We start from the raw sequence: 10,747 nt of genomic DNA, 5'->3' as shown, positions 1-10,747 counted from the left end.
AACTTCTCAGAAAAAAAAAAAAAGAAAGAAAAGCATAGGCAAATATCGTTATGGTAGTAGAGAAGGGACAGATTCTTTTTAGTGATAGGAGAAGTGTAGTCCAGAAATAACAAGTTTGATAAAACGGTCTAAATAAAATTATAAATTCTCATGCCAAGAATCAAGAAAGAACATGAAAAGGACAGATTTCACAAAGCATATAATCGACAAAACATCGGTAACGAGAATATCCATAGAATTCCTACTTAAAAAGATAAACCTAGCAGAAAGATAGGGAAAATAATATGAATAATTTCCAGAGGATGGAACCTATACATAGATTAAAATATTCTCAACCTTTCACATAAATATGCAAATTTTAAAATGAAACAGCAATGAGATACCATCCCACACATCAGTTTAAGACAATTAATAAGCCTGTTCATACCAAGTGTTGATGAAGATTTAAAGAAATAGGTTCTCTGTACCATGGATCTACATGGTACCAAAGTGGGTGCATTTCAAATGTAAAACAAAATCACAATGAGATACCACTTCATACCCCTTAAAATGGCTATTACTAAAAAACAAAAACAAAAACAAAACAAAACACACACACACAAAAACAGAAAATAAGTGTTGACTAAGATATAGAGAAGTTAGAACACTTGTTGCTGGGGAAAACAATATGGTGGTACTTCAAAAATTAAACATAGAATTGCCATCCAATCCATCAATTCTACTTCTAGGGATATATTCATGATAATTGAAAGAGTTGAATACATAGTTGTACATCCATGTTCATAGCAGCAGTGTTTACAAGAGCCAAAAAGCAAAAACAATCCAAATATCCATCAACAGATGAATGGATAAACCAATTGTGGTACATACATGCAATAGGACATTATTCAGTCTTGGAAAGGGATAGAATTCTCATATATGTGACAACAGGGATGCATTCTGAATGCATTATGCTAAGTGTAATAAGTCACATAAAAAAGTATTGTATTCTTCCACCTGTCAGAGTTACACCAAAGGATGAAATTCCTAGAGACAGAAAGTAGAACAGAGGTTATGAGGGGCTGAGAGGAGGGGAGAACAGGGAATTGTTTAATAGGAACAGGGTTTCAGTATGGATGATGAAAGCATTCTGAGGATGAATGGTGGTGGGGATGCTTACACAATGGTGTGAATGTCCTTTCTGCCACTGAACACCTGAAGACAATTAAAGTGGTAAATTTTATATCTATTTTACCATAATAGAAAAGCTAATGAAGGGATTTTAGGATTATGAGTGCTGCACTGAGTATTAGTGTGGGCTTTCTTGAACTAGTGGGGAATTTGCATGCACCTAGCACCCACTCAGGTGGATGGAGAACCCCAGGGCACGGGGCTCAAAGCTCTTCCCGAAAGCCAGCAGAGCAGGAGGACGGAGACCCAGGATGGGTGGAGAGCTGAGGAGGGCTCAGGTACTCTGCCTGCTGTAGAGCCTGAAAAGGCAGAAATTACTGGTTGAGGGGGAACCCCTAGGCTGACCCAGAACCAGGCGCTAGCTATCAATGAGCCATTTGGATCTGAAACCTAGGCTCCCAGGAAGAGTCCCTCCTTCTGGTTCATGGATTTGGGGCAAGGTTAGGATGGAGGAAGTGGGGAAAGAGAAGGCGGAAGAAAGGGCCAAGAGAGAGGTGTTGAGGCCCCTGGGTTCTCATTCAGCACCCAGGGGAGGGAGGAGAGAGGGTGAACTGTAAGAGAGGGCCCTGTGTAAGCAGGAGGGTAGGAAGGGGAGAAATGAAGTTGGGAGACTGTCTTATGTAGCCTCAAGATATGGCGTTTCCAGAGCAAGGGTTTTGGAGCCATGAGGACCTCTGAATTTTCATTCCACCATTCACAGTCAGTGTGACCTTCCTGAGCCTCAGTTTCCATATTTATATGTCTGGGAAATATTTTTTTTCTCTTAGTTTTACAAAAAGTTGAAGTTCTAGCTGATCTTGCTTCCATGTTAACTCAGAAAAATAAATCCAATTATTCAATCAAAGATCTTCTTTGGAACATCGTGCTTGCCTTTTATTTATTAATTTTTTAATTGTTTATCTTGGGACACCCAGGTGGTGCAATCAGTTAAGCATCTGACTCTTGATTTAGATTCCAGTCATGATCTCAGGGTCATGGGATTGAGCCCCTTGTGCAGCTCCCCGCAGGGCATGGATCCCGCTTAAGATTCTCTCTCCAGGGCACCTGGGTAGGTTAAACCTCTGCTTTCAGCTCAGGTCATGATCCCAGAGTCCTGGGATTGAGCCCCCCGCATCGGGCTCTCCGCTCAGCAGGGAGCCTGCTCCCCCAGCCCCCTGCCTGCCTCTCTGCCTACTTGTGATCTCTGTCTGTCAAATAAATAAATAGAATCTTTAGATTCTCTCTTTGGCTGTCACTCTGTCCCCTCCAAACCCTCTCTAAAAAAAAAAGAAGAAGAAAAGGAAAAAAGTTTGCCTTTCTGTATCTACTCTAATTATTCTATAGAGGTTTCTTTTTAGTAGAGTCATGTTGACGTCTCTTTAAAACATGAAAAGTTGTCCAATGTCAGAAAACCACAAGGGGAGAGTGTTCTCTACCCAGATTTTGATCTATATGTCACTTTCCTTCTATCTGGTTTTAGTTAATTGAAAGATGGCTTCACACATGTTTCTTCTCCTCATATCTATTCTGGTTCTTTCGAGCCTCATTTCAAAACTCACTCAACCATTTCTGCTTCCTAAAGAAATGCTATTCCATTGGTAATTGAGAAAGCTCCAGGTGCAATGCCATAATCTAATTTCAGGATATTATTAAGAGCATTTAATTCCTATAATTGTGTTTGATTAGAAAAGAATGACTAAATCATGGATGGAATCAGCTGGAGCACAGCAGTTTTAGGGCTTCCTGTTATGAATTTAAATATTGCTGGGCAATTTCTTGTGGCTGTTGGAAGTAGCTGTTTTTACCTACAATGGCTTTCCCTATAAAACCTTCTGTAGGTGGGAGACTGGGCCACCAGACAGGGGGCGTGGCTTCTTGTGGGCGGGGCTTCTCATGGGCGGGGCCCGTCCTGGTGCTCCCTCTCTGGCTCTGAGGCCCCAGCCACTCAGGCCTAGCCCAGGTTGGAGCATGGTTAGTTTCGAGGCGCTCCAGATGGGGACGCTACCAGAACAAAAAGATATTCCACCATGGGTGGAAAGCTCCTGAAGATTTGAAAGATCCCGAGGTGTTGCAGGTCCAGATGCAGCTCTTGGAGGCTCTGTTTGGCCCAGCAGGATCTCGAATCCCATACGTTGAGCCAGTGAGCAAAGTCATGCTCGAGCTAAAGGTTCTGGAATCTTTGGACCTCAGAGAGGTTGTGGTTTATGGCTCTTACTTGCACGAGCTCAGGGCCAGGTGGATGCTCCAGTCCATGGCCGAATGGCACCACCAGCGACAGGAACAAGGGATGCTCAAACTTGAGGGTGCCATGAAAGCCCTAGAGTTGGGTCCTTGGAGGAAGTGAAGCCAGTTTGCAAGCCGCGAACCTGGAATCAGGATTTAAAGAGTAAACTGTGTCTGCAGAGGTGGAATGCATGTGGTCTGGTTGAAATTCCGCTCCAGTCTGACAGGGAAAAACCAGCTGATTTTTGGGTCCCTGCCTTTGTCTCAGTCCTAATGTGGCTTTCCCCCCAGGTTTGCTAATTAAAAAATAAAATTTTAAATAAGTTAAAAAAAAAAAACCTTTCTGTAGAATATCATTTTATACTTAAAAGAGGACTGGTATATTTTATTTGATATAATCACCTTAATGTTTTAAATGTTTTTCCTTTATTTTTTTTTTAAGATTTTGTTTATTTATTTGAGAGAGAGAGAAAAAGTGCAAGCACAGTGGAGGGAGGGGCAGAGGGAGAAGCAGACTCCCCACGGGCAGGGAACCAGACATGGGGCTCGATTCTAGGACCTCAGGATCATGACCTGAGCTGAACACTTAACTGACTAAGCCACCTAGGCACACCCCCTTTATTTTCATCTTAAAGTTGAAGACGTCAAAGATGAGGCTTAAATGACCTGCCCCAAACTCATTAGTAGCAGGTGGCTTCTTCATGTGTCCTCAGGTTTTAATTGATCCTTCTGGCATCATTGTTACATGAAAGCCAACACCGCATGCTCCGTGTTATCCCTAAATTTATTTGTCCACTTGTCTTCAAGAAATCTGAGATTACGCTAGGTTGCATGCCAGACACGTGCTATGATCGGCCATTGTTCAGCAACTTCCACAGAAAGGAGGGTGAAGGATGCTTCTACTGGATACTCTTGAAGTTGTGGTCTTTAAATTATGGCCCAGTATACTTCATTCCAAATGATTCTTGATATCATGGAGGACACTGATGTTATTATTATAAATAATTATCTGTATTGTGCAATCAGTAACCCCTGGTATTTGTATTCTTTTGGTATTATTGTAAGTTGAGGTTTTTCAACCATGGCAGTACTGACACATGGAGACATATCTTTCTCTGGAAGAAGCACTGGAGGATATTTTGCAATCCCTGTCTCTACCAACTAAATGCTAACAGCACCCCATCTCCCCAGCTGTGACAACCAACGATATCTCCAGGCATGGTCAAATACTCCCAGGGCAAAGTCATTCTTAATTGAGAACACATGCTGTCAATGTTATAAGCAACAAAAATATTTTGTTCTCTTAAATTATCAAGTCCTCTAAACCAAGGAAAAATTATTACTTACTTAGAAGCGTATTTATCTATTGATTCTTGTACAAGTCATCAGTAGAAATCAATTGAGAATGTATCCCAGAAGAGAGAGAAACCAAAATCTAGTTAATTCAAACGTTACCCCTGGGACCAGGTAATCAAAGATGTTCTTAACTGGCTATCTTACCAAAGTCAATACAGACTAGAGTTTCATCCATCTTAACCACAGAACATGTTTTCTCCTAGAAAAATTCCTTTTAGAGGTCTTAGAACTGGGAACTAAGAAAACAAACCAAGGTCAACATCTTTGGTTATATAACATGTGTGTTTGATACACATTATCAAGGCTCTGGGTAAAAAGGCATGAAGAGGAAAGGGAGGACAAAAGAGTCCACCACAGGGGCACCTGGGTGGCTCAGTCGTTAAGTGTCTGCCTTCGGCTCAGGTCATGATTCCAGGGTCCTGGGATCAAGCCCAGCATCGGGCTCCCTGCTCAGCAGAGGGCCTGCTTCTCCCTCTGCCTGCTGCTCCCCCTACTTGTGTGTGTGCTCTCTCTCTCTCTTTAAAAAAAAAAAAAAAAAAGAGTCCACCACAAAATGGTTGTTACTTGTCAGCTCTGTCCAGCACTTGGCTGTGTGGCCTGGGAGGCAGTGTCTTCCCTATCGTGAGAGGTTTGCAAACAGGGTTGAAGTGTGGGAAACAGGACGAGAACAGGTCTGGCAGATTTGGATTTGAAAGCTTACTGGCTTGAACTGTAACTCCACTGAGCCTCATCCAATCTGTAAATGAGAATGCTTCCCATTCAAGTTGTTTTGAACATCGACGATACCATTTACAGAGACCCTGGCCTCTGCTCAACATTCAGACCCTGGCAGCTTTGTTTCCAACTTCCGCATAGTCCCATGTTTCTGCTGGAGATGGGGCTGCCTCACTTGTAGATTCTAGGCATGGCTGTATCCTGATAGATACCCAGGAACTGTGGCGATTTAAAGTCTGCTTCAAAATGGCTTTATTCATTATCATAAAGCAAACATTTCGCAGTACCCATCAGAATTGCCTAGAATTGCCATGCCTATTCTTATCAACTTTCCCTCGAAACCAGCCTTTACTGTTTCATGGATTAAGAAAAAAGTGAACCAGAATAATGGTCAGGGGCTCCCTTTGCTGAATCCTGGTTTATGGCAGCAATAAAAGTCGCGTGTTATCCAACTATAGGCATAACTATTTTTAAATAAGCTAAGCTTCTCTGCTTACATTATGCAGACCTGCATGGAAGGGTGGACTGGAGGGTCTGAAACTATCTCAGGGCTATGTTATGCGCGTTCAGCTTCCCTGGCACAGGAGGCTAGGGGGGATAGAGCGAGAAACCCCAGGCAAGGACAAAATGCCCTTCTCCTCTTGCTGGAGTGCTTTCCCTCTGCAGGACTGAGAAGGGCGCCAGACACCAGAACAAACCAACACGACAGTGTTGATCACAAGCCAGCTCTGACTTAGCCATTCATCAAAATATTTGCTCCTTGAAACTATTTTCATTCCACAGACAATGCTTCATGAGTAAGGCTCTCTAGCATGCTGCAGTGGGATGCAGGTTAGTGGGTTTCAATGACTTTCACAGTGATAGAGCCCTTTCTGTACATAGAATTTCCCAGGGGGCACTGATCTGGAAGTCCAGGGAGAGGGAAACCCCCATGGTGGAAGGTGGGGTGAAGAAAGGAGTTATGAAGTCTGCCCATCCCTTGGACCCCCTGCACAGCTCTTTCTAGATGACTGATGGCATCCCTTGAATTTCTATGACTCCTGGAATCCAGATGGACAACCAGCGGGACACTGGCCTTTCCGATCCCTTTCTTGTTTAATAACCTTCTTGGCACTTGTTTGCACACAGTGCCCTTGCAAGCCCTTCTAGCATCAGTAGATGATAAGAGATCGAGGCACTTCCCTGCCAACGAGGTCTTTAGAACCGCCTGAATGTAACAGAGTCCCTGTTCTTAACTCAAAGATTCTTTTAATGACATTTAATAAGAGAACACTTTTACCTTATTATCTCCTGATGCTTTTCCATGACTTACCTTTTTTTTTTTTTTTTTTTTTTTTTCCAAAATAGAAGGTTGTGGAAGAGACGGTAATACAGTAGCTACCAGCATTTGTTGAAAGAACATCTGGAGATAAGTGTTCACTTGATGCTACCATGATTTTAGATGTCTGGGAAAGAGCCACGGGAAGTAGAGTTCGGAGTGTGAATAATGGTTCTGCCATTGCGGGGAAGCTGGGGGCTGCTCTCATGGACACTCCGCTGATCCTGCCTGGATTTTGAAGTGTCTGAGACAGAGTCTGGCACATGGTAGGGGCTCAACATACACTGGCTGCCAAAGAAGAAACCCAGGGTCCCAGAAGCAGCGGGGCTTGATCACACTCTCCAGAACACTGCTGAAATGTCATTCCAACGTGGCATCGCTGGAGTTTGCTAATTCTTTCTCCCTTCCTTCTGACGTCCAACTCCCCCAGGAAATAAGAAAGCAATATGAGAGAGGATACATTTGTGTTTTTCATTCTCTTCTAGTAACACAACTTCTTCTTTTTCTTCTTCTTCTTCTTCTTCTTCTTCTTCTTCTTCTTCTTCTTCTTCTTTTTTAACACAGTGTAGGGATAGCGCCTGGCACAAGTAAATGTTGGAGGCTATTAGTGAGAGGACATGAAGCAGGAACCCCAGAGATGCAGATTTGATTGAAGGAAGTTGCAATATGAATTAAGCTGGCAGGCTTTCAAGTTGTCATGAGGTCTAGGAAGAAGAGAAGTCTCGTTCCGTCCCTCTTGAGGCACCCTTGGTGGCGTGTGCACAACCACCTGTCTCCTGCAACCCTCCCTCCTTTCAAGGTGCTCTTGGACATCTTCCGATCTGTGACAAAGTGTCTTCTCTGGACGACAGCTTTAGGCACTCGTTTGCATTAGGCACTCATTAGCTTTAGGACTTTGTGGCTACAGAGACGTTTTTCCCTCTGGAGGCATTTTTAGCACCCTCCGTTTGAACAATGCCACATCATACATTCTGCCAAAAGACATGAAATGCAACAGAGCAGAGGATGGGGCTGGTGACTGGCATCTCAGGTCTGTGTGGGGTCAGAAACTTTGGCTTTTTGGAAATGCTCGAAGAACAAACTGCCAACCGGGGAGCCAATGATATCACCACAATGATATCAAGCTTCCAGTCAGGCAAGCATGAACCTACCTGCCGAAGGGGCACTCAGCGTTCAACAGACTCAATAAATGGTGAAGAAAATCTGAACGGGAGGGTAAGGATTTGAGCAAGAGCCTGAAAATTCTCTGTACAGTCCCCAAATCTCTCCCAACCCAGTCTCCTTGGTGCCTGAAATCTCTTCTTTACACATTCCTACGACAGCGGATTTCTCCAGGTATCTTTTTTAAAAGGTACAGACTTCGAGAAGGCACCCCCAGATCCCAGTGTGAATTAATCAGATGCCTCTCCTCACCGGCAGCAGACATAGAGGCAAATGGAGGTTCTGAGTGGTAAGACCATGATCGAGCCTTTGTCCTTCCCATTAGGCCTTCCAGCAAGTGCTAGTTGTGTGATAATGTTTCAGTGGGACCATGCTGTACTTCTGGGAAAGCCCTTCTCTGCAGACTCTGTCCTCTGCACAGGCAGAGAAAGCAGAAACCGAATTTGTGAGTTCCTTTCCCACGATTGCTATTCTCCAAAAGCTCTGCATAGTGAAGAATGTCGTGTCATATAATCCTGACTATAAAAGCAAAGAACCTGTATTAGAGGGAAGGAAAGGAGCTGGAGCATGTACGAAGATGCCCACTTTGGGTAGTAAATGGGTCTTAAGATCATGCGCAATTCCGCTTGGACGTATTATGGGCATATTAATTTTCATTTCAGAAATGTTATTCCCATTTCTCACTCATCTTTAATGTGCAGGGGCTAATGATTTTAACTTTCATTGTTCTTGTCCTTGAGCCTGTCAATGAGATAATGATCTTCCACGATCCATGTTCTGCTGCCTGTAGAATTCTTCTACAAAGTAAATCCTGATGCTCTAACTGATTGAGTGTTGTAAGGTTTTGCTTTAATACACTGAAATATTTTACTGAGTGAGGAAATGAAGAGGATGTATAATTTGTTGTCATTTTCTTTCTTTCTTTTTTTTTTTTTTTTAGGTTTTGTTTATTTATTTAGAGCACACAAGAACAGGGACAGGGACAGAGGGAGAGAATCCTCAGGCAGATTCCTCATTGAGCTCAGAGCCTGACACAGGGCTCGATCCCAGGACCCCAAGATCATGATCTGAGCCGAAACCAAGAGTCGGACGCTAAACCACCTGAGCTGCCCAGGCATCCCAAGTTGTCGTCTGTTTATGGTCTCACTTTATGGGTGGGGGCAGCAGCTGTCCTGGAGGTCCTCCAGCTCCTGCCGGATCTCCTTCAGCTTCTTAGAATCCTGGGCCAGGTGCCTGTGTAGCTTCATGGCAGGTGTACGAGCCAGTCAGTCAAGACATTGATGTCAGGTGCTTACCAATGGTGAAAGACAAATGCAGGTTCCTGTTTGCAGTCCTGCACTCCAGCAGGTCCTCCTTGTTGGCCTTGGTTTCTCCTGCTTCGGTCCCCTTTTCATTCCCCACTGAAAGCCCCACAGGCTTTGGTTACTGAAATAATTGCTGTACATAGATGTTAACGGGCTGCCCTAGTCACATCAAGTCAGATTCCTGTATCCCAAATTCTATGTTCCTCATTGATTTCGATTCTCTGATTAACCCTCAACTAATGAATTCAGTCTTGTTAAGGGATTCACAATGTTACCAATTCCTTCAAAGAATCGACTACTGTCCTGGTTAATTCTATTATTTATCTTCTATTTCTGTCTTGTCTTTGTTTCTTCCTTTCGATGTATGTTTCGCTTACTTCACCCACATTTTTCTAGTTTCATTATGTGGAAACCTACCTTCAAAAAGAAGAAAGATTTCAAATCAGTGATCTGAGAGATAAAGCTACACATTTCTCTTAAGTCAGTGCTTTGGTGGAATCTTTGAATTTTTGATACTCTGTGTTTTGATCACTTTTCCATGTACCTGTTTCCTTCTTAATTACAGTTCTCCTTTGACCTGTGCATTCAGAAGTGTGCTATTTCATCTCCAAGCATTTGGCGTCTTTCCAGATATCTTACTGTTATTAATATCACATTTAACATTGTTGTGATTTAGAAACACACTTTTAAGGATTTCAATATTTTGAAACTGATTGAGACATACTTGATGGCCTGGCATCTGGTCTCTCGTAGTCCGTGTTCCACGTGTTCTCAAAAAGGGAATGTATTTCCCACCATTAAGTTTGTGGATTGTGTTACTCACATCTCCCGATTCCTTGCTGATGTTTTTGGTCTTACTTTTTCTGTTGGTTACTGAGAGACGGGTGTTGGAATTTCCAACTGTATCCCTCTCTCTCTCTCTTTAACACTGTTATTTTCTTCTTTGTGGATTACAAATTTCTCTCAATATTTTGCGTCAATTTTGAAGACCAAATACATCTTATATTGTTACGTATCCTGATGAACTGACCCTTTATCACCCAAAATGCTCTTCTTTATTTCTGCTCATGGTTCTTGTCTGGAAATTTAATTTTAACTGCTACTAATAAAGCCACTCCAGCTTTCTTAAGCTCATGCTTTGCTTTTTATATCTTCTTCGATCTTTTTTCTTTTGACCTATCCAGGTCTTTAGATTTGAAGTGCCTCTTTCTTAGGCATACTTTTATTTTTTTAATTTTTTTGGATCATAGCCTAAGAAGAAAAACCATGAAAATTACTAGATGTCTTGTGATGCAGGAGGAGTTTCTTAATGGTATTATGGCTGGGTAACTATAACTCAAATATTAGCTTTCATGACTTCAGGCAAGTGATTGATTAAAAATATAATTTCCCCATAATTTGTCGGTTGCTGAGCTCCCCCAGATCCTGGTGACAGCTATTCCTTAAACAGGAGAAATATGAGACTGTCAGAGACCGTTTGGGTTGCTGGTGTTACATCTTGCAATAATAACACCATTCGAGT

General features: G+C 42.7%; 1 pseudogene across 1 annotated transcript; it reads left to right on the top strand.

The window, feature by feature from the left end:
• Positions 1-3,141: 3,141 nt before the first annotated feature.
• Positions 3,142-3,493, top strand: LOC309858953 (developmental pluripotency-associated 5 protein pseudogene; annotated as a pseudogene). The gene has a single exon. The product of its transcript is annotated as a developmental pluripotency-associated 5 protein pseudogene (transcript).
• Positions 3,494-10,747: the final 7,254 nt, after the last annotated feature.

Source organism: Mustela nivalis (assembly GCF_964662115.1).
Source record: "Mustela nivalis genome assembly, chromosome: 2".
In the NCBI taxonomy this organism is placed as follows: Eukaryota; Metazoa; Chordata; class Mammalia; order Carnivora; family Mustelidae; genus Mustela; species Mustela nivalis.
Note: the sequence above shows the minus strand (reverse complement) of the source record. Positions and strands in the feature narration are given on the sequence as shown.